Source organism: Chinchilla lanigera, unplaced genomic scaffold (genome assembly GCF_000276665.1).
Source record: "Chinchilla lanigera isolate Chin_1 unplaced genomic scaffold, ChiLan1.0 scaffold00002, whole genome shotgun sequence".
Taxonomy (NCBI): Eukaryota; Metazoa; Chordata; class Mammalia; order Rodentia; family Chinchillidae; genus Chinchilla; species Chinchilla lanigera.
The window spans coordinates 26224336-26246873 of record NW_004955403.1 but is presented as its reverse complement, the minus strand read 5'-3'; the positions used below and the strand labels follow the sequence as shown (position 1 = coordinate 26246873).

At 32.8% G+C, this 22538-nt stretch overlaps 1 protein-coding gene across 2 annotated transcripts in view; it reads left to right on the top strand.

Moving 5' to 3' along the window:
• The window catches only part of Tenm3 (teneurin transmembrane protein 3), a 613899-nt gene that overhangs the window by 287944 nt on the left and 303417 nt on the right, over positions 1-22538 (top strand). The gene's annotated exons all lie outside the window — the stretch shown is intronic.

Sequence of the window (22538 nt, the reverse complement as noted above, 5' to 3'; positions counted from 1 at the left end):
TATATATATATGAAATTTTGCCTCCTCAGAACATCCCTTTAAGGAGGGATTTTACCATTTCATTGATGATGAATGTTACTTATATAGATTAAGTAAATTCAAGATTATGTGGGTATTAAGTGGTAAAACTGATCTGAATGTAATCAGATGTGGTTCCAAATCTGTTCTCCTAAATATCACACTCCTTGTTAAGCATTTCTAATTACATTACAGTTCAAGTATGGGCATAATTTTTAAAATAGATTTCTCATATTCTTCCCTAATTTAATGCTTTTAACTTCCATTTATTACTGTCATTGAGCAACCAAGATTTGTTGTTGTTATAATTTGTGCATAAAATAAGAATAGAAAAGTACTGAGTTAAGGTTTTAGCTCTAAGCTAATATTATTGTATTACTTATGGCTTCTTAGAAGGCTTTTTGGCTTATTATTTTCATTTCTTTGAGTTTTTGGTCAGGTGAGATATTTGGGTTGATAGTTTTGAGTTCGAATAAGGTGTTAAGGTGAAGCAAACTACGAATTTCCATAATTAAGCACTTTGAAAAGAAATTCAGTGAATTGTAACAATAAACTTGAATAAGAAAAATTATGCTAAACCTGCATGCACAATTTGAAGTTTAAACACAGTGATAAAAATATTTGTGATTCTAATATGTGTGCACATGTGCACATATATATGTATCTATATGTAGATGTACGTGTGTGGGTGTCTATGTATTGAACCTAGGGTTTCTTGTGTGCCACATGTGTTTATCATGAAGCTTCACCTGCAGCCATTATAGGGTTTTTTATTTGTTTCTGAGACGAGGTTCCACTATGTTTCTCAGACTGGCCTTACACTCCTGGGCTCAGGCAGTCCTCCTCCTCAGCCCCACGGTAGTTGGGACATGAATGTGAGTCACCTTTTCCACTTGTAATATGCTATATTTTAACTGTTAAACATATCGAATGGGACTCTTTTTGGGTGACTAAAATGAGGAAGGTACATTCTTTAGGATGATGTTTGTAGCAATAGCTGATATACTCAACATGTTTTTATCAGAAAACTTATAGGTGGAAAGTGCTAGGACAGGAAAACACTTTTCCTACCAAGAGAAGTGAGTGCTGAAGGAACAGAAAAAATCATATTTCTACTTTCTTGACCCAACTTCATTGACCTTAAAAACAAAAAAACCGCAAAATTTAAAAATTTAAGAAGCATTACTGACTTCTTTTATGAAAATGGATAAAATTAGAAATGTTCAGCACTCAAGAGAATCTTCAGAATCACTTAGTTCAGACAGTACATTTTATAAGTAGAAAAACCAAGATCTAATAATAGCTAACATGTATTCAGTAGTTTAGTAAAAAGCTTTTATGTATGCTAAGGCTTTTGTATAGATATTATTTCAGTTTCACTACAACTTCTGGAGTTAAATACTTTTATAATCCTCATTTTAAAGCTAGGGAAAGGTTAGGTGTGGTGGCGCATGCTTGCACCCCCAGCATTTAGAAGGCTGAGGCAGGAGGTTCACTGCGAGTTTGAGGCCAACCAGGGCTACAAAGTGAGTTCAAGGCCAGCCTGAACTACTAGTGAAACTTTGTCTCAAAAAGAATGAATGAATGAATTAATGAATAAATAAATAAACATTAAAGAAAATAAACAGATGGGGAAGTTGAGACACATAAAGGGACATTTCCTTTTAAAGTCATTATTTGGACCTAGGTGAGAACATGCCTAAAATCATGCTCCTTTCCCCTTTGGAATGACTGGTAAGTGCCACACTGCTCAAATATTATTGGGGCCCCAGGAACCCCCAAATACCTAGTAGAATACCAGGCTATTTATAAAGTAAATATCCTTACCCTTTATTTTATATATGAGAAAATTGGGCTAAAGGAGATTAAATAATTTGCATAAAGTTATTCAACTACTAAATTACAGGATAAGATTAGGAATTCAGGTTTGTATTATTCTCAAATTTATATCCTCCATCATTGAATTGTACATCCAAGGTAATTGTCAAATTAGTATTTGTTCTGACTTTATTTCTAACTTTGCTTTACGTGTAAATTCCCTTCTGTTAGACTAGAGATATGTCAGTACACAGCCTTCCATAAACATTGTAACCATGGATTTCCAAATTTGCTCAAGGCAAATCATTGAATTTATCAACAAATACTTGGTGAGGTGATATGTATTTTGTATTGTTTTGGTTTTTAAATTTTTTTTAGTACACAATCACAAATGATCAACTATGTTATGGCTAATGTCTGTTTCCTAATTAATATGCAGCGATGTTTAGCATTATTGATTAGGAAATTAGTAAAATATGCTTTTATTGATGCCTCTGTTCCCCATTTAATGGCTTATTTATTTAACTGATGGCTAATATTTTCACTATTAAAGGCTATTAACAGATCAAAATGGTATATATTGAACCTGGCAGGATGATAAATTATGTTGGTCTTGTATCGTTTTTATAGTTTCGGGTCTGTTAAAATCTTTGTGTACGACAGTGATGGTGAACCTTTTATAGGTTTCAGTGCTAGAAACAGCCGGCTGCACCATGTGTGCTGTAAGTTCACTGTAGGTTCTAGATCTACCTATAAAGGGGGGAAGTAACCCAGACCAATGACTTCAAACAATCTGGTTTCTTACAGAAATTCTGTAATTTCTTCAGCTGATTTAAAATTTTTGGGAAAAAAAAACCAGACAGAAAATAGTAAATGGACATGGCATAAACAAGTAAATATATATAATAAAATTTTTGAACAATTTTTGCTGTGGGGTTAGCTTATTTTTACGTGCACATCTTGTTTTTGCTGTGCATATTTTATACTTTTTGTAAAGGTGTCATTGGTTAGGGAAGGTGAGTCTCTGTTAGTTTTGTTGTTGATTCAGCATTCCTGGCAGAGGAATCTTATGGAAGGTTTCAGGAAAATGTTTTATGTGTGTGGACTATGTATTCTTCCCACATGGGACTTTGGTTACAATAGAAATTCTGAAATGAATGGAGTTGTCCTAATTATGAATAGATCATTATTATTTCCATGTTCATTATAGTACCATTAGCCAAAATGTTTGTGAAACTACTCTTTTAAAATTAAGTTTGTTTGGAAGATACAAATAAAAATAGTTCTTATTGTATAGGCATGCCTCATTACTTACATTCCTCATGGGCTTGATTAACCGACATTTGACTATTTCAAAAATGAAATCAATTCTCAAGAGAGAGTATTTACCAGTTAATTATATTCAGAAAAAAAATAATGAAAAAGCCTGTGAGGCCTTTTCAAAAGAGAAATCTCAGTATTAGACTGAGAGATGACTGCATCATTCGAAAAAAGACAGTATCTCCTGAGCTGCCTATTTTGAAGGCACGTGTACTCACTCTGGATGAATTATAGTGTTTTTAAGAGTTGAGTGATATTATGACCCTTTTCATATGTCACAGCTAAGGACTGAACTAGAATTGTATCCTTAATGGGCTAAACAATTAAATTTAGAAATTCAGAAATTAAAACTTTATAGTCTCTTTTTTAACTGTTTAATTGGTTATTTTAAACAAGACTCACAGCCTTTTTTAAAACAACAGTGGTAAGATTTGTGAATGTATGTTTCATTTCTTTAAAGTATATTTAAGTTTCGTGCATAATACATTTCAAACAAAGAGCAAAACTTCACTCTTCACTTTTATACTGCCATTTAGGAAAAGGGATTGAAGGTAGAAGGTCTTTCATAGTTGAAAGAAATTATTTGCTGTTATGTGTAAATGTCAGTATAAACTTCTGATTTATTACAATCCCTATTAATTCATTAATATTAGGTATACTCAATAGAATCAGTCAATACAGATTGAGATTCTAAGTTTCTCCCGAGCTGCACTTTAGAATTATAAACTTAAAATATTCTTTTCACTTCAGTCAAAGCAAAATATGAGATTTAAATATTGAAGTTTTAAGAATACTACCTTTTCAGTTAAAAAATCTCCTTGTGTATCTTCTGAAGAATTCTTCCATAGTCTGTTTCCAGGGGTATCTCATTAATAACATGATGTCTAGCTTTAAGTACTTATGCTATGCAGTTCTTTAAGCTCTATCAAGGTACTGCATTGCAAAACCAGTTGAAGATCTTATTTGTCTCTGTAGTATGAAAATGGAAGCACTCTGAACCAGAGATACGTAGTTATAAATTCTGATAAAATTATAGGTAATCACCCTGTCACTTGCACTCAGCACTTAAAATTGAATAAAAGTAAATTTGAAACAGTGTATTGAATTATTTCTCTATTTCAGTTCATCAATAATAAAGTTATTTTGTATTAGGCATTAGGAGCATTTTGCTCTTATACTTACCCCTTTATAATTTAGTCAACCATAATCTAATGAAATGTCAGTGTACCAGAGCTTGATTCCAGTTACTAAAGTGTACATCAACCTCAAAAATAAGCCCACTTCCACGAATAAAATTGCTAGAATTACATGCGTGGAAAAGGATATATAGCAACTGGATGTTACTGGTTGCTGATGAAAGGATAGAAGAAAAGAAATGGAAAAGGAAGGTAGAAAGATTAATAGCAGTGATTAGCTGTCTCTTAACATTTTTGAATAAAATAGGGTATATGATATTAACAACCCTTTCTTACTATTATAGCCATGGACTTTTCTTCTTACTATTTTCAATTCATGATTTTGTCTTAGATTTTAAAGTTCATTAATGTAAGCTTCATAAAGCCAGGCCTTCTGTTCACTGTCATATCCTCAGAGCCTAAAACAGGGTCTGGCAAATGGTTGGTGTCCATTGAGTACTTGGTGTGTTGCATGAATGAGTACACTCAGAAAGCGCAAGTGATGTTTTAGAGATTTACACAACCAAAATAGTCACAGATCCAGGGCTAAAAATTGCAGCTGACTCCCATTCTAGTGTTCTATTACACGCTAAGCTTTCACACAAATTGTTCCCATTAGTTTAGTTTTTCTTTACTCTTAGTCTGAATTCTTCTCAGTTAATTTCTTCTTGCAGATGACTGTAAATGATCTCATATTTTAGTATTCATTACTCTGAGCTTTTAATAGGTTGCATTCACATACATGTATAATGAGTTAAATTATCCCATCACTTTTTTTGAATGGCAAAATTTAGATCAAAGACTGGGTCTCTCTTTGTTGGTTGCTTGATTTACTTTTCAGCAGTCCTCCTCGCTCAGAACCAGAACATCTTGGTCTAAGTAGAGAAGATAGTTGACTGCCCAACCTCCAAGTTGTCTTTTAGTTCAAGTTCTTAAGTTACAGACATACAATTAAAATTATTTTTGTCAGGTAGCAAAAAATTACTATGAATTTATTTGCTGTTTTTGTAATAGTTGAAACCAACAGAAAAATGAAAACTTTAAGATTTTTCTATCTCTTGCTTTCTACACTAGGTTTCATCTCAAAGTTGTAGTCTTGAGGATTTCAGTGATGAGTCGTTATGCAATTTAAAAGCAAAATGAAAAAAATTCAGTGTTAGTCTGATTCTGAAACCACCTTGAAATAAGATGTTCCGCAAAGAGAACTAGTATTGCATTCAACCACTGAAAAAAACTATCAAGTGATTCACTGTATCATTGTCTGAATTTTAGTCAGTAAGAACATTATTGTATCTATTGTGAATATATTGCATTATTGGTGGAGTGCTTTAATCCACTTAGTAGTCTTATGTGTACAAATATTTTGCTATAATTTCTTTGCCCAAAATATGGTACTCTTTATATGTAAGAGAAGCTGTTATTAAGATTAATAAAATATCAGGAAATGAAAGACCAAGAGATTTCCACACTTTTGTAAACATGGATAATTAATTGTCAGTGAACCATTACTCTTTAAATTTAGAGCTCAAAGGAGAAAAGGTAGAAATACCCTATTCATGAAACAATAAGTTGCTCTAAATCATGAAATATTCACATAAATCAAAGAAGTCATGATATTACTATAATTACTAGTCATGATATTATGATAATCCAGATTTAACATTTTAAATATACAAGTAATTTAATCTCAAAATTGCTTAAAAGTACTGAAGTATGAATTTGACTTATGCTAAATATAACAGTAGAAATAATGTATAGCTCTACAAGGTACTGATTTAGTACTTTTATGTTTACAAAATTACAGAATAAAAACTTGAGGCTTTTTATTAAAGAGATGATATCGGTGAAATATATTTATGTTTTTGGACAGATTCTGCACACAAACTGTAGTACTATAATATAAGCTAAATTAATATATTTTTATTCTTTGTTGAATTAGAACCTTTATAAGTATGACTCTCACTCCTAAATGACAAGTATTCCTTGCCTAAGTGTGTTTATTCTTTTGATGTTTACTCCTTGAGTTAACTAGGTTTTAGTCATTGAGATCTTTTGGCATATTGTAGAGACAGAATGTCTGTAATGATGTCATTGAGATTTTTGGGGGAGTGGAACAGGGGAAGAGTATATTGATTACTATCAGATGAATTGATTGAAATACCTTAAACATATTATGGTTAACTTTTCAGTAGTTACACTTTTCTTAAGGGAGTGAACATAGTAAAATACATATTAGCAGTGGTTTTATACACATTACTATGACAAAACACTAAGATTTGGAGGGAGGCTCTTATGGACTAAATGCCATTTTCATGACAAATTTTATGTGTTGAATCCTAATCCCCACTGTGAGGATATTTGGAAGGGGGCTCGTAGAGGTGATCATGTCATGAGGGTGGAGCCCTGGTGACAAGGATTAGTGCCCTTACAAAAAAGGGCACTGTCTCGTTCTGCTGCTGTGTGCGGACTCAGTGGGAAGACAGCTGTCTCAGAGCTCTCACTAGACCAAAATCTGTTTGTACTTTGATTTTGGATTTTCTAGTTTCCAGAGCTATGAGACGTAAATTTCTGTTCTTTATAACCTACCTCATTTGTGTGATTTTGTTACAACAGCTGAACTAATACAGGGGGCAAATAAATTCCTATTTTTAGGGAATTAGAAATCACTCTTCCTAGCTGTTTATAACAATACTATACTGTTAAAGGGTTCAGTTCAGTTTAGTAAATATGTATTGAGTACCTATGATGTGTTTGGCATCAGTTATTAATATAAGATATAAGAAATTCACTATTAAGATTCAGTTTAGTAAGAAAGGAAATAAAGCAATAGTTCTTATAATAATATTGTTCTCATAATATTTAACAAATGGGGGCTGGGGATTTAGCTCAGCGGCAAAAGCGCCTGCCTGGCAAGCGCAAGGTCGTGAGTTCGGTTCCCAGTACCGGAGAAAAACCAAAAAAAAAAAAAAAAAAAAAAAGTATTTAACAAATGTTAACCAGTAAAAATGGAATGCTCCCATTTTGTTTTAAATTTTTATTGATGTGTAGAAACTAAAGGTAGATCCAGGTCTCTTTTCTATATTAAACTTTATAAACACAGGAAAAGCTGACTCGTTATTGAAGGCTGAAACAAAAATACACTATGATTTTGAATAATAGTGTTAGGTTTTAGGCTGGTTGTTTAAATTTTAGTGTAAAACAGTGGCTCAGGCCTGTAATTCTAGCATTCCAGGAGGCTGAGGCAAGAGGATCACAAGTTTGAGTTCAGCTGGGGTAACTTAGTGACTTAGCAAGATGCTTTCTTCAAATAGAATATAAAAGGAGTAGAGGACTGGTTCTATAGTTCAGTGTGAAGACCCTCTGTTCGTTCCCCAGTACTGGAGAAAAAAAAAATCACAAAAGAATTCCTGAAAACAAAATAGAACAACAACAGCAAAAAACCAAACATGAGTCCAAAAAAAAAAAAAGAAAAAAACCACTCTATGAGCCCAAGGAAGATGTAATTATTAACTTTCTTTCTTTCTGTTTTTTTTTTTTTTTTTTTTTTTTTGCTTTTTGAGCTAGGATCTCAATTTGTAGTCCTGGAACTTGTGATACTCCTACCTCAGCCCCCGTAGTGCTGGGATTATACATGTGCACTTTCATTCTTGATCACGCTGGTTTTTTTTGTTGTTTCCTCACCCTGCTGTAACAAATAACTGCAACCTGCTTGCTTAAAACAATAGAAATGCTTTGTCTCATAGTTTTGAAATCTAGATGTGTGAAATTAATGTTGGCAGGGCCATCCTCCTGCTTAAGTTTCTACAGAAGACTTCTTTGCCTCTGGCAGCTTGTATGGCTTAACAGTCTTTGGTTTATACCTAGATCACTTCAGTCCTTATCTCTATCTTTACATAATCTTCTTCTCTCGGTGTCTCTTTATTCTTTCCTTTTTTTCCTATTTCCTCATTTTATAGGTACCCTAGCCATTGGATTTAGGCCCCTCCTAATACAGTATGACAGCCTCATCTTAACTATTTACATACACCAGTGCCTTATTGCCAAGTGAGATCCCATTCTGAAGTAGTGAGTAGACACAAATTTGGGATATTTTTCAAGCCACTACTTAGGAAATGGAAGTAGTAGTAGTATAGAAGGAGAAAAATGGTTTCCTTTGCTCTCTATCCTCAGTTTTCTGCTTTCTCATTCCTTAGTGGATTTAGATATGTTAGAATTTAACCTCAATGCCTATATACTCATTCTTTTAAAGATATTTAATCTGTCTAAACTGATTTATGTTTCTTTTTTCTCAAAAGTTTCCCATTATGGGACACTGTGGTAAGAGAGCCATAGAATTGCAAGCATTTGCTATTCATCATAGGGGAAATTAAAATTTAGTTTTATGCTTATTTTATATTTCAGAATTTGAAAAAATAGAAACAAAAATTATTTAGGTGGCTATACTATAGGTGCACTATTCAGAGAATGTGGTCATAAACCTTCTAACTATAAACTGAGCATCTGAAGAATAAATACACTGTCATCTCTTGTTATGATAAATTTTGTGTGGATGTGGTCTGTTGCCTCCTAATTTGCCTGAGTTTTAAACTTCTAAAGTATATTTAGTGAAAAAAATAGTGTGATAAATGACGTTTATAATTATCAACAAAGCTTATCTATAATTTATTTTTAAAATTAGCTTTTGATTTTAAGTAGTAAAATTGAAATATCTATACATATCAGAAAATAGTTTTTTAAAAAGTAGCTATTTTAAAAATGCCTGTGTTATTTCTCTGTGGTGGTAAATGTTATCTAGGTCAGACGTTTTAAGAATTTTATCATCATCTTTCAAGACAGTAAGTGATACACACAGGTCTGAAGTGTTGTATTTCCAAGGAGTGATGGATGAAATCCCTGCCTCTGAGCAGCTATTTGTTAATTAGGAGGAAGGCCTCCTAGGTTAGTTGATGAAGGAAACTACTAAGGAGGCAAAAGCCTCAGGTATGTACTGTACCTGGCTTATAATTCAGCTTTGGGTTAACTCTGTTAGTAGAAGAGTCCATACATCAGTCATAATAATGGGGAATGTAGTTTAAGCCATTTTCTAGAAGTACACACCTTGTAATTTCAGTCTTGTAATTACAGTGCTAGAGTGATTTGTATCCTTTTGGGGTGGAGGGTAAAGATGGAGAATGGGAAGGGTTTCTGAATGAAGCACTTTGACCAAGCAGCTATTTTGTAATGTTTGTAAATGTAGATAATCTACTGACATCTCTTACTCAAACACTAGAAAATATCCATCTATCCCCAAAATTCTTCAGGTTGCACAGAAGAAAGGAGTGAGCTTCATACCTATAAAATTTACATTTATAATAATATTAATAGTCATTAAGTTTATAAAATCCTCTTTCAGTTTAAAAGTTTTGAATAGAAACAGCAAATTCAGTGCATAAAATTTATAGTTCTTCATACTTCATGTAATAATAGAAAAATAGGCCAGGTGTAGTGGTGCATACCTATAATACCAGCACTCTGCAGGCTGAGGCAGGAGGATCCCTGCAAGTTTGAGGCCAGCCATAGTTTCAAAGTAAGTAAGTGAGCTCAGGGCCAGTCTCAACTACATAGTGAAACCCTGTCTCAAAAAAGACAAAAAAAGAAAATTAGTATGTTAACTTGTTTTTCTGTAGAATTAGGTTGCCCAAATGTACTTGACAGTGGTCAGATTTCTGTTTTACATGGGGCTTTGTCTTTAAGGACAGGTTATATGTGTTCTGCTGGATGCCAGGAGATACGAGTTCAAATGTATGCTCTGCTGTCAGCTGCCTTACTTGGGCTGAATAACAAAATCCTAGCAGATGTCTCAAAAGACCTTTAAAGGCAATGGCTTTGAATAGAAGATCTCAAATTTTTCAGTGAGGAAATTCTACCGTTGTACTTTTATTTAAATTGACAAATAACATCTGAGTTTTCAGGGGTCAGAATTGCATTGTCATTGGCCAAAACTGTATGTACTGCTACATGAATACCTTCGTGATAATAAAAGTGAAACATTTCCTTTTTATGATGTACTTACTAAAATATATTGATTAGTTTAGGAGTAAATAACCTAACTTGACATTATATTAATTTTAGGAGCTACCTTTTGAGTACTTTGTTAGGCTTGTACCCATAAATTCTTTGATTATTTCCTCAGAGCCTTTAAGTAAATTAAAAATAAAAAATAGTTTGTTAAATAGACTGTTAAAGTATATTCTTTGTTTCCAGTGCTATTATTAATCTACATTTGGAATTGGTCTAATATCAATATAAAAAACTAGTCTGAATATATATGTCTAAAATATGTGATGTAAAATAAAAAGTAAGCTGGGTATATCGACACACACATCCATAGTCCCAGCTTCTAGAGAATTAGGAGATTCAAGACCAGCATGGACAACATAGTGAGACCCTGGCTCAATAAATATCAGTAAATTAGTCATATTAAAAAGTAACTTATTATAGCCACATGCCTGTAATGCGAGCACCTGGGAGGCTAAGGCAGGAGAGCACAGGTTCTAGACCAACCTGGGCTTCTAGCAAGACCCTGTCTCCAAACAGCAACAAAAAGAAACAAGCTGAGATTTCATGTATCTGTTTTGTTTAGTATTAATCACTGCAACCACATGACCCAAGTTAATAATTTCATAGTAATAAAATAAAATTAAAGGATTAATTGCTACATCTTCAGTTCACCTAGTCCATATTTTATATGTTAAAGTTCAAAAGAATTAAATAGCTAATTAAAATAATGGGAAAGTCTAGACTCAGAAATTTTAACAGATTTGACTATGGACATAGGTAGGTATAAGAAGAAAGAACACTACAAGTTACCTTGCAGGATTTTTACCTCCTATTCTCTTCATTCTACTAATACTTTGTTAAGATAATGGCAGCTGCCTTAGGGAAAATAAAATAGCTATCTTTTGAGTCTGGGCAATGTATACATAAAATTTTGTTTCATAACAAACATGAATGACTTTAAGATTTTGTTGTTGTTGTCTCAGATAACTCAGGACATTTGGAAGAATTCCTACAAATTTGAATTTTTTAAAAATACAATATTCAACTGGGATAGGATCATCTTTGGAAATTAGTAATGGAATCAGAGTTGCAAAGAATCTTGAGTGACCATGAATACTAAGTTGTTTCTTGGGTATGGCCATCATGAAAAGTATGGAAAATTTTTATATATGGTACAGACGTACTTCATGTTTCTTCTTGAAATCATTTTTTCTGGCTTTAAAAAGAGTCATTTATTAATGAGAATAATATATAACTACTTTTGTTATAAATTTAATCAAAAAGTATTTAAAGAACCACTAATATCCCTATTTTTAGGCAGCACTTAATTTATGTAAATCGATATTTTAAAATTTTGTTCAGAACTAAAAACAGTATTTCCTTAAAATATTTTATAATCCACACAATCCTATTTAACTCGAAGTGTGACATATCATAAGAATAATCTCATAATTTTTCTTGTCCATTCCAGTTCTGAATGCCAGGAACACAGCTCTTTGGTTAAGCACCTGAACTTCAACCTGAACACTTGCTACACTACACCATAAAATAGGATGTAGGTAGATAATTATTTCAGAAGGAAGGAGAAAAACATCCTAATGGCTACTAAGGAAAGAGAAAGGGTCCTAATAAACATAAAAGATTCTTGTTTAATTTTTGCTGGAAGTGAAAATAAAGCACATCCTAAGGACTGCCATGCTTTTGAGCTTTTGCAGTATCAGGCTGAGAGCTGCCATTAGAGATTTGTTCTACTGTGTGTCTGTTATATAGGAGGCTTTCAAAATCCTCCTCCATGGAAATAGACCCGTTCTGAGACTTTTGGAAGTTTGCATCTCATCAGAAAACTAGCCTCAAACCAAAACTCTTCACGATCCTCAGGTAAATTGCAACACATTTAGAAGCACAGCTCTAACACTGTTCCATTTGCATAAAACAGTCACAGGATTTTAAGTAAATTAGATTTGGGGCAGTATTTTAAGTGAATTAAATGAAGATTGGTATTCTATTATAGAAATCTTTAATAAAATTTACTGTATCTGTCAATATGAATAAAATTATACTTGCCTTAAATTTTTTTGCATTTGTTTCTCTGCCTATTTTCTTGTGGAAATTTTAATGAGCAGTGAAATGACCAGAAGTTGGACAGCCACAGGGAGGAAAATAAAGATAATCTAAGACATGTTTAATTTTCATCAGTATAATAAAAGTATCACTGTAATAGGGATAATGCAGAGAACATTCAAATTAACTGAAGCAGTTTAAAGTTTAGTCCTTCCACTGTTAAGAGAGGAAATATCCTGCTGCGTATTACATGTATATGATGATTTTCTGTCATATAAAATATTCAATTGTATATGTATATATGTACATACTTATATATATTACTTTTAAAGTAAGTGTATTACTTACAAAATAAGTGCTATTATGAAATTATATAGTTAAGTAGTAAACAAATGAATTGATCATTTAAGCAGAAGTTTTTATATTATAATTTTTTATATTGTCATCATGTCTTATTCATCCGTTTTCTTAATAATTGACTTTTATTTTGGAACCTCACTAAATTATTATTGTAACCAGAGATAATTAAGATAATTCATTTTGGTGGACTATATTTCTCTGAACTCTCCATTTCTATCCCTGTTTCTAATTAAACTTTCTCTGAAAGGTAGAAGACTAGCTCATTTTAATTCTTACAGATACCCATGGGGAGATTTCTTGAGTGGACTTTTGGATTTCAAGGGAACTTTTTTTTACTTTGCAAGTAAATTATAGCTAATTCTCCATTCTTCCTAGTACCTTGAAATTTTTGTATTTATTCTTCTTAAATTTAAGTATAATTGCTTTTTAATCTCATTTTAAAGTTTGTATATTTACATTTATAATTTTGTTGATATTATAGCAAGAAGTGTGTTACATTTTTCAAACCTTACATCCCTAATTTATCATTTTATCTCTTTTCAGTTTATGATCTTTAATGTTCTTCATCAGTTTTTTTTGCTTTTCTTGGATATAATTATTGCTACTAGTATATTACTGAATACAGCCTTGTCTACATTCTGTTTGGTTGTTTTTTAAATCATTGTTTGGTTTATATTTTTAAGTGCACATTGTATTTTCTGAGCATTTTAATTCTTTATTTAGAAATTTAGGTCTAGTTAATTTAGAAACATTTCCAAGTAATGTTCCAAGCCACAAGAAAATGTGGCTTGGAAATAGTAGGTTTTAATTGATTCATTGAGCTTTTCTTTGTATCTTATGATGTTTAAACTATTTGCTTATATATTCACTAAAAGAATTTTGATAAATACCTTCAGGTATGCACTACCACACCCAACTCTGCTTGGATGTTTTGAAATTCATAGTTTTGTTCCACTTTTCACAGGATACTTCATTTTAAAATAATATGCTTTTATTCTTGAAAGTTCTTTTGTTCCACTTGTTCTATCTTTCTGCCATAAGCACTATATATATATATGTACATTTTTAGAGCAGTCACGTGTATAACACTTTTAATTTTAAAAGTGTCCTATAGCCCAAGGTTTTAATAGAAATTAATGATTTGCTTTAAATTTTTTGTTTTTGTTTTTGTTTTTGTTTTTTTGGGTGGAGGTGTTTTGAGACAGGGTCTTGTCATGTAATTCAGACTGGCCTTGAAATCACTATGTAGCGTAGGTTGGCCTGGAACGTGTTATAATCCTTTTGCCTCAGCTTCCCAAGTGCTAGGATTATAGGCATGTGCCACCATGCCCAGCTAAATTTTAAATATAATTAGTAGATACATGATCCAAAAACAAATAAATACATTCTAATAAAAATGTTTGTAACAAGGCTGTTTCAAATTTACCCCTTCATGATATTAAGTGATGTTTATAATGTTTTATTTAAATGAGAAATAGTTAAATTGCTCATTATTCCTTAATTTGCTATCCTGGAGTAGGACATTTCCTCATGGGAAGTTTCTAGCTAGTTATCTTTCTTAGAATAAAGAAAAGAAAATCTGTTATGTAGGTACCACTTCAGCAAATCAATGGCAGGGCCTGATGAGAATTTTGTTCACAACTGTTCAGGCTTTTATACCCCTTAGACATTTTTTTCTTATTCCCTGAATCACAGAATGCCACATCTGGAAGACCACTGATAAATACATGATACATTTTTATGAATGAGACTTGTATATTATGATCATTAATATGCTCTAAAAGTGTGTGCGTGTGTGGCCCTGACTCTTTCATTTTAAGTGTCAAAAGTATCCTTGGACACGAAGCAGAGACCATGGTAACCAGTCACTGTGGCAATTTAAATATCTCCCCTCAGAACACCTATTTCCTAACAGTCTCAGGCATGTAGAACTGTCACAGGCATGTAGAACTGGTTGAGAATCACTCATTTGAATTCCCAGCATCCTTTTTAAACCTGTTTGCTTTTTGAAAGTGTTAAAAGACCGGATAAATTGTTAAAATCAGAAACTATAGTTTTCTGTTCATATTTTGTGTATTTCTTACAATTTTGTTCTACTTGATACATGGAGTTCATGCCTATTATATCCTCATTGTAGACTATAACCCTACTAGGTCTTTTTTACTTGAAATTAATGCTTCTTACACCGTAAACTACTTTATTTGATATCAATATTGTGTTTCCTGTTTTTTTCGTAGTGGAACTTGCCTTTTTTATTTGTGCCTTAAGTTATACAAATAACCTTTCCATTAGAGCTGCTTCCTAATCTTTTTGGTCCTCCTGTGCTTAATGGGTTGCATGTAATGTTGTCCTATCTCTTTTGGACCGTCTACTGTCTACGGACCCCAGGCTTTATTAAAACATTAGTCATATTTAATGAGGACTTCTCCTGTGTAAGTCTGGTAATACTGGAAAGGTTTCTCAGGATTGGGCTGTTCAAGTTTGTTGAAAGTACCTTCTAGCTGGTCACAGCTACAGTTGGCATAGCAGACATTCCTTGCCAGGTTTGGGCCAGCAGATCCTGTTAGAGAGATGAATAAAGATGCAAGAGACAGAGAATATCTTTTGATTGGGGGTCTTCGCTGGAATAGAGTGAAGCTCTGAACTAACTCAAACCCCTGATTTATTGAGAAACCACAAAACCAATAGAGTTTTCCTGAGCACAGGTGTCTATTTTAGGTAGCAAGGCATATGGACAGTTTGGCTGAATAATTAACCTCTATCTGATTGTCACCTTGGGAGCTTCCTGGTTTTCCCCCTAAGGTCCATCTCTGTCTGAGCTGGCAAAACATCCTGTCTTTAAGATGCTTGGACTCCTGGAAATTAGCAGTCTTCCACCTTGCAAGTCAACTTGAGCAGACATGGACCCACTGGGTGTTGCAAGGAGCTCCACAATTCCTCTCCTAATTTTGGAAAGCACTGCATTTCTTTGTGGTGGGTTATCTCTTGATTTAATATGCTTTAGTCATTTCAGTTCTTATTAGATGAGGGGAAGATCATTAGATGCCTATGTTGTTTTATTTGTTTAATTTTTTAAATTTATGTTTTAAATATTGCCGTGATTGTCAAATTATGTAAACACGGAGTCCTGGAAAGCAGTGTCTTAGTTGGGTTTCTGCTAGTAGAAGTTTACTTGGTCAAGTTTCTAGAGATTGGGAAGTCCAAGATTGAGTGCCCAACGCTGATAAAGGCCTTCTTTTTGCATTAACATGGTGAAAGGCATCAATCCCATGGAGAACTGGAAAGAGGGAAAGGGAGAAAGAGAAAAAAGGGAGAGGAAGGGAAAAGATATGGAATTTCCATTTTTTCTAACTAAGTCATTCATAACACAATGACTGTAATCCATTCATGGGATTAATATCCCTGTGACCTAATCACCCCTTAAAGGACCCGAGTCCGAATACCATCCTACTGGCAATTACATTTTAACATGAGTTTTGGAGATAACATTCAACTCACAGCAAATAGTATAGGAAATGGCTATCTACTATTTAGGTACTGTGTATTACTTATTTCAAACTAGTCATTCTTGTCAGGCATGGTGGTGCACACTATAATCCCTGCACTCTGGGAGGCTGAGGCAGAGGATTGCAATTTCAAGCCCACACTGGGCAATTTAGCACGATCTTGTCTCAAAATTCTTTAAAAAATATAATGTTTTTAAAAGGGCTAAGGTTATAATGAGGCAAAGGCTCTGGGTCAATCCCTAGTACTGTAACAACACAAAAACAAAAGTCCTCTGGGGTTTCTTTCGCTCTAGGTTAATTTTATGAAAGTATAAATGATAGAATTACTTGATGGAAGATTTAGTGGACACATATCATATATGACAGGGGTATATGTTTTCATCTATTGAATGTTAAACCAAAATGCCCTGGTAGTAGAGGAAATTTAGAAAGCATTTTGAAGTTCTTAAAAGATTGATACTTTAGTGCCTTGCATTAGAAACCTTAACATCTCTACATACATACTTCTTGTACTGAGTTCATAAATTTACATGTGAAAATGACAAGTAATAGCAAGTGTATACTTGGGGATTTAATCTTTGCTGACTAATTTATCAGAGATTTTACCTTTCTGTAGTCACAGATGGTTTTAATATCTGTCAACAATCACTCACGTGTCTATCTCTGTTCGATAAATAATAATTCAGTATCCCTCAAGTGGCTATGATAATTGGATTCCAAAAGAGAATTTAAGCCTTATCCTGCTCAAAATTTGATCTCCATATTCCAATCCTTCTAGTACATTCAAATGTGTTCCTGCTTAAGTGAAATGCATGGGATGGTACTATTTTTTGTAAATTACTTAGATTTTGTGGGGAAGCCCTAAGGATAACCTCTTTGTTTTCTAAAAAATGACGTTTATCACTCCAAAACAAGTCCTTGGTGGTCCTACTTGACGCGCTCCCAAGTGATCTGCATTTGGTTAAGTGATGTCTCATGTAATAGCTGACAATTTCCAGAGATTTCTAGTGGGTGTTTGAAATGAATGGCTTTTATCTAGAACCATATAGTCTATACCAAATCTTTACTTTTCCTTTACTCCAGATCTACAAAACAGATGTATCTCTTTATTCAGTCTCCTGTTAGTAAAAACGGCTAGATGATGTGGCAGTGGTTTGTGGGTATGATTTCAAGTTTAACTGAGGTTGGTGAGGAAGAAAAGTTGATGAAGAAATAAAATTTTAAAGGGTAGCTTTATGATTTCATTGATGCTGGAGGAAGATATATTTTTATTGTTAATTTTTAAAGAATTAGAAAATGTTTACAAGTGAAAGGTGGTACTAAGAACATAAAACTTGAGCAGCCTGCTGTATTTTTTTAAGGCTTATAAACTGTATACACAATCACACATACGTATGTAATTTAGCACATATTTTTTCCACCAATTTTAAAACTCTGAATTTATTTATGATTTCCTTAAGAACCTCTGTATCAACTGCAGATAAACTGTTAGGCCTGTGAATTGGTACCAGGTGAGGTAAATGATGTGGCGAAAGCTGCTACCGTGTGCCATCTGACGGAAAGGCGGGCGCATGTGTGTGAAAACATTCCTGCGTGCTGTCGTCCATCACTGCACATGGCACTTGGTAGCTCCTGGCTCTTCCCCAGGTTGGAATGACTGTGAAAGGTAAACACCTTGCATTGACTCAGGCTATCAGTGCAGCTGTGACAGCACAGCTAAACACACTTGAAAGAGGACTTGAGGGACTGTTTCAGAAAGTGGCAGGAACTATGGGATACGTGTGTAATGTGTCTTTCATTGCAATAATTTTTTTAAAAAAATTTAAACATTCAGTATTTTTCAGTTATACCTCATCAGTGTTACAGAATGTATTATTGACAGAAGAAGCTGAAAAGTACAAAAATTCCTATCACAGAAGGTCATCCCTGACATTGGTTTTGACACTTGAATCTTCAGAAAGGTTATGTCCACTTTCAAAAGTTTAACCTGCTAGTAGATTAAATCTAGATTAATTCCATCAATAAGTAAGTCTGTTAATAGATACTATATTGTTTTGTTTTGTTTTGTTTTGAGACAGGATCTTCTCAGTAGTTCAGGCTGGCCTTGAACTCACAGTGGTGGCGAACCTATGGCATGAGCAGGATGTTTGTTATCACTGAAAGCTCTTAAAAAGGTTCACCATCCACTGCTGCCTCCGAATTTGCAGTGATACTGCAGTTCATTGTTTTTAATTAGTTTGTTTAATTAGTATGAGATTTAGGGGGAAATGTATTTTCAAAACATTATTTTTTGATGTTTCTTATTATGAGGTACATTTAATGATAGGGCAATGAAACCGCCAGTGTGATAATTTTTGTTTCCTTTTGTTAATGCTGGATATAGAACCAAGGGCTTTGCTCATGCCAGGTTAGCATAATTTGAATAATGACTTTTATTTATTACTCTTAAATTATTATTTTTATTTAATACGTATTTTGAACCTTAGAACGTGAACTTATGGTTAAAATTAAATTGTATTATCAAAAGGTGAAAAGAGAGCAAACTTTCTTGGTGTGTCTGTGCCTTTTTACTTCTCAATTCATTTCCTTCAGTAAAGTTTCTCTGCTATTTGGATTTGATTAACAACTGATTTCTAATATTTCTTCTTTATGAGTATTATAAATAAATTGCTATGGAGTTTCAATGTTTTAGGAAGGTTTTTTTTTCTTTTCTTTTCTTTTTCCTTGAGTACTGGAGGTTGAACCCAGGTTGGCAGCGAGCTACATCCCCTACAGTTTTCATTTTTTAATTTTGAGATAGGTTTCACTATATTGCCCAGGGTAGGCTCAAACTTGTGATCCTCCTGCTTCAGCCTGTCAGAGTGCTGGGATTATAGGCATGCAGCATCTGCCCCGCTAGGGGTTTCTTAACTCTGGTAAATTTCCTAGAAATTTCGCAAGCAGAAAATAAAAGTTCTCTATAACAGAGGATAGCTACTATCTATGGCAAAGTGAACATAAAGAAAAAATATTTGTGATATATTTTCTACTAGAATACTTCAAGGACTGCGTCATAGTGAATATTTTCTTATTTTAAGTAGTGATCTTGTCTGCTGCATTTATAGATACAGTTATTAAAGACTGTGCTTTTAATTTTCCATTTTCTTAAAAAATCTTTGACTTGTTGAAAACCTTTAATCATTTCATACTTTAGAACCTTAGAAATGAGTAGACAGTTGTATAAAAATTATGCCACTTTGTATGCAGAGCATGTCCTATCTGAGTTTGTTTAGGCTCTGTCAAAAGAAAATGTAAATACGCTATGACTATGCCTCTTCTGTCTTTTGACATAAAGATAACATAAAGTGAGACCCAGGGAAAAAAGGAATTGGTAGCCATATGTACCACAAAAAATAAATAAATAGAAATGTTAAGTATACAATTTATTTCTTACGATCAGAGTTGCAAGATTTAGAGACTGAAAAGTGTGATCTGTACAGGGTCTTTCCTGCCTGCCTACTGAATCCTTTCTCCAGTGCCTTTCTCTCAACATCTTAATGTCTTTTATTTGGGTCACATCTCTGCTGTATTCTGTGATTTTTTTTCTAAGCCAAGCTTTATGAATAAATTACATTAGTTTCTAAGTTTATACTTTTTTTAAATACAGCACAAACTGTTTAACAAAATTCTGAGATGGAACAGATCATATCTGAGGTATATAAATAATAGTTCTATATTTTCAACACCTATTTTTAATAATCATAGGTAAATAAGCTAATATTTTATATTCTCGTCATTATTTTCATTATGGGAACTGAATATTGAGAAATTAAACAAAATTAAATAAAATCATGCAGATGTTCTGGAAAATACCTGGTAAGGACCTATGACTAATTTGGTACAAGGTGGAAGTCAAGTTAACTTATTTAGAAATGTGTATATTTTTATTTCACACAGTTGTAAATTTTATACAGGGTAATAACTGCTTCCAAAAATATCTGAACTTTCTCTTTTTGACTTAATGGGGATCAGATCTAGGGCTTTACACAGGCTAGTCAAGTGTTGTACCAGATCTGAATAATGATTTGCAGTACTTGTTTCTGTGGAATTTAAACATCTTTACTATTGTATATGAGTTTTCAATTTAGAGAACACTGAGTTACTTTTATAGCAGAAAATCATTTGTAGTATTGAAAATATTTTACAGTATTCTAATTGTTTAGCACACTAAAAATAACCAGTCTACCAAAATTATTAGTCAAATTTTGTCTGTTGTCATGCTGGCAAAATTTACTACATTTTTCATTCTTTGACTGGCTATTTTAGTGCCATTTAAGCACTGATGGTGGTTCTGTGTTTCGCTATCATTCATAATGTTCTTGTTGTTCTTATAATTTTTTAGTAAATCAAATTTAAACTTCATAGTTATAGTACTGTTTCGTTTAGTAGTTGATCCAAGAAGTGTGACATGTGGTGTAAAATTTCACTGTCCATTACTTGAGTTTTTTTATAACTCCTATCATGTGTCATCCTAAATCATAAGCTTTCATCTTCCTCCAGTGACTTGACTGTTTGCCACTAGAGGGCAGTAAAAAAATTGATTTAGTTAATAAATATAATGTGGGTTTTTTAAAAAATTCATTTTTGCACCATTTTTCCAGACTATCATACTGACTAGTTACTTTCCTTAGATGTCTTCTTTTCAACAATAAAGATAATGCACAATCCTGGGTAAAGTTTATCTTCATATCATTACAGATTGTAATTTTACATCTTTTTTGTTAGCTATGCGAGACAAAATGTTATTTAATCACGAAGCTCCCAAAAATTCATTTTAAAGTGCTTTGTTTTGTTAAATTGGAGATTATTTTAGGAAAGAGACCTTTATAGCTGATGGTTGCTGGATAAACTTTTTGGATGGATTCTTACTTGGCTTATTTATTTGTTTATGTATTTTACTCAGAGAAATAGTCTTTTAAATTGTTTTCCACATTTATTTAAAATCAGAATTGGAAGTTAAAAGACTCAGTACAATAGTTTTCTTGGGCCAATAGTTACATATATTTTCAAATAACAATATAGTAAATGTTGAGGTTAGTTTCTTACTAGACATAGAAATATAATCTGATAACTTGGCAAATTAAAAATGTGTGATTTTCAGAAGTGGGTACAATTATTGAGGGATAGAAATTTTAAAATTTTCTAATGATGCTGTATACATTGATAGTAATAATTAATTTAGTCCTATGCTGAAACATCAAAGGCCGCTTTTCAGAATTTGTGAGGCTGTGCTTTTATATCATTTAAACCTACATTTTATTTAACTTTATACATTTAAATTCATTAATTTTAAACTTATATTTATCATAGTCAGCTCATTATCCCCAGAACACTACTGCCTCAACTCAAGCTTATGAATGCTTAATTACTAAATTTAAAATTGTTAGTGTCTTGTTAGAAAAGCAAGGCTTGGGATATTGAATGTGCAATTTTGGAGAAATGAGGAACGCCATTTGTTTTTATTAAGCTGGGATTTGAATGTTTGAGGAATGGTGTTGAGGGAAGCATTTCTCCAGAAATTGAGGTAATGATCTTCATTTGCAGGGTTGAACATGTTATTTTTACAGTACTCTCACTCTTCATAAACATAGGCATTCATGTTTGAGAGAAATATATTTTATGTGTCTGCTGATAAGTTGGTTTTTGTCATTTTTCATTGTATGGAGAATTCTACATAACATGCAAAATTGGAAGTAAAAATTTATTTAAGTGGAGTATTCTTGTAATGGAAACAGTAATTGAAATACTGGTATTAGTGAAATATATTGATTTAAGATTTCCAATATGTAAATAAATCTCTTTATGATTTTAAATTCTTCACATAAATGGATGGACTTACAAAAAATATTTCCCCTGTACTTTCACTGCACAATTAAAAAATTAATATAATGACAGAAGATAAAATAAGTAATGATGATTTTTTAAAATAGACTATTTTGCTGTCATTGGATTGGATTGATAGCTACAAGAAGTACCTCAATGTATTTTCAAAAATTGTATCAGCAATTACTGTTTTGAGACATTATGATGTGTATTACTGAAGACTTTGTTAAATTGGTTTTCAAGTTACCACATTTTGAGCCCTGTTGAAAATTTACTTACTTTGATCATGCTGCACTTTTAAAATTAAATTAGTATGAGAATCAAAACCAATAATAATTTAACAAATACAATTTTATGTGAAACGCAGAGTTTTGTAGTA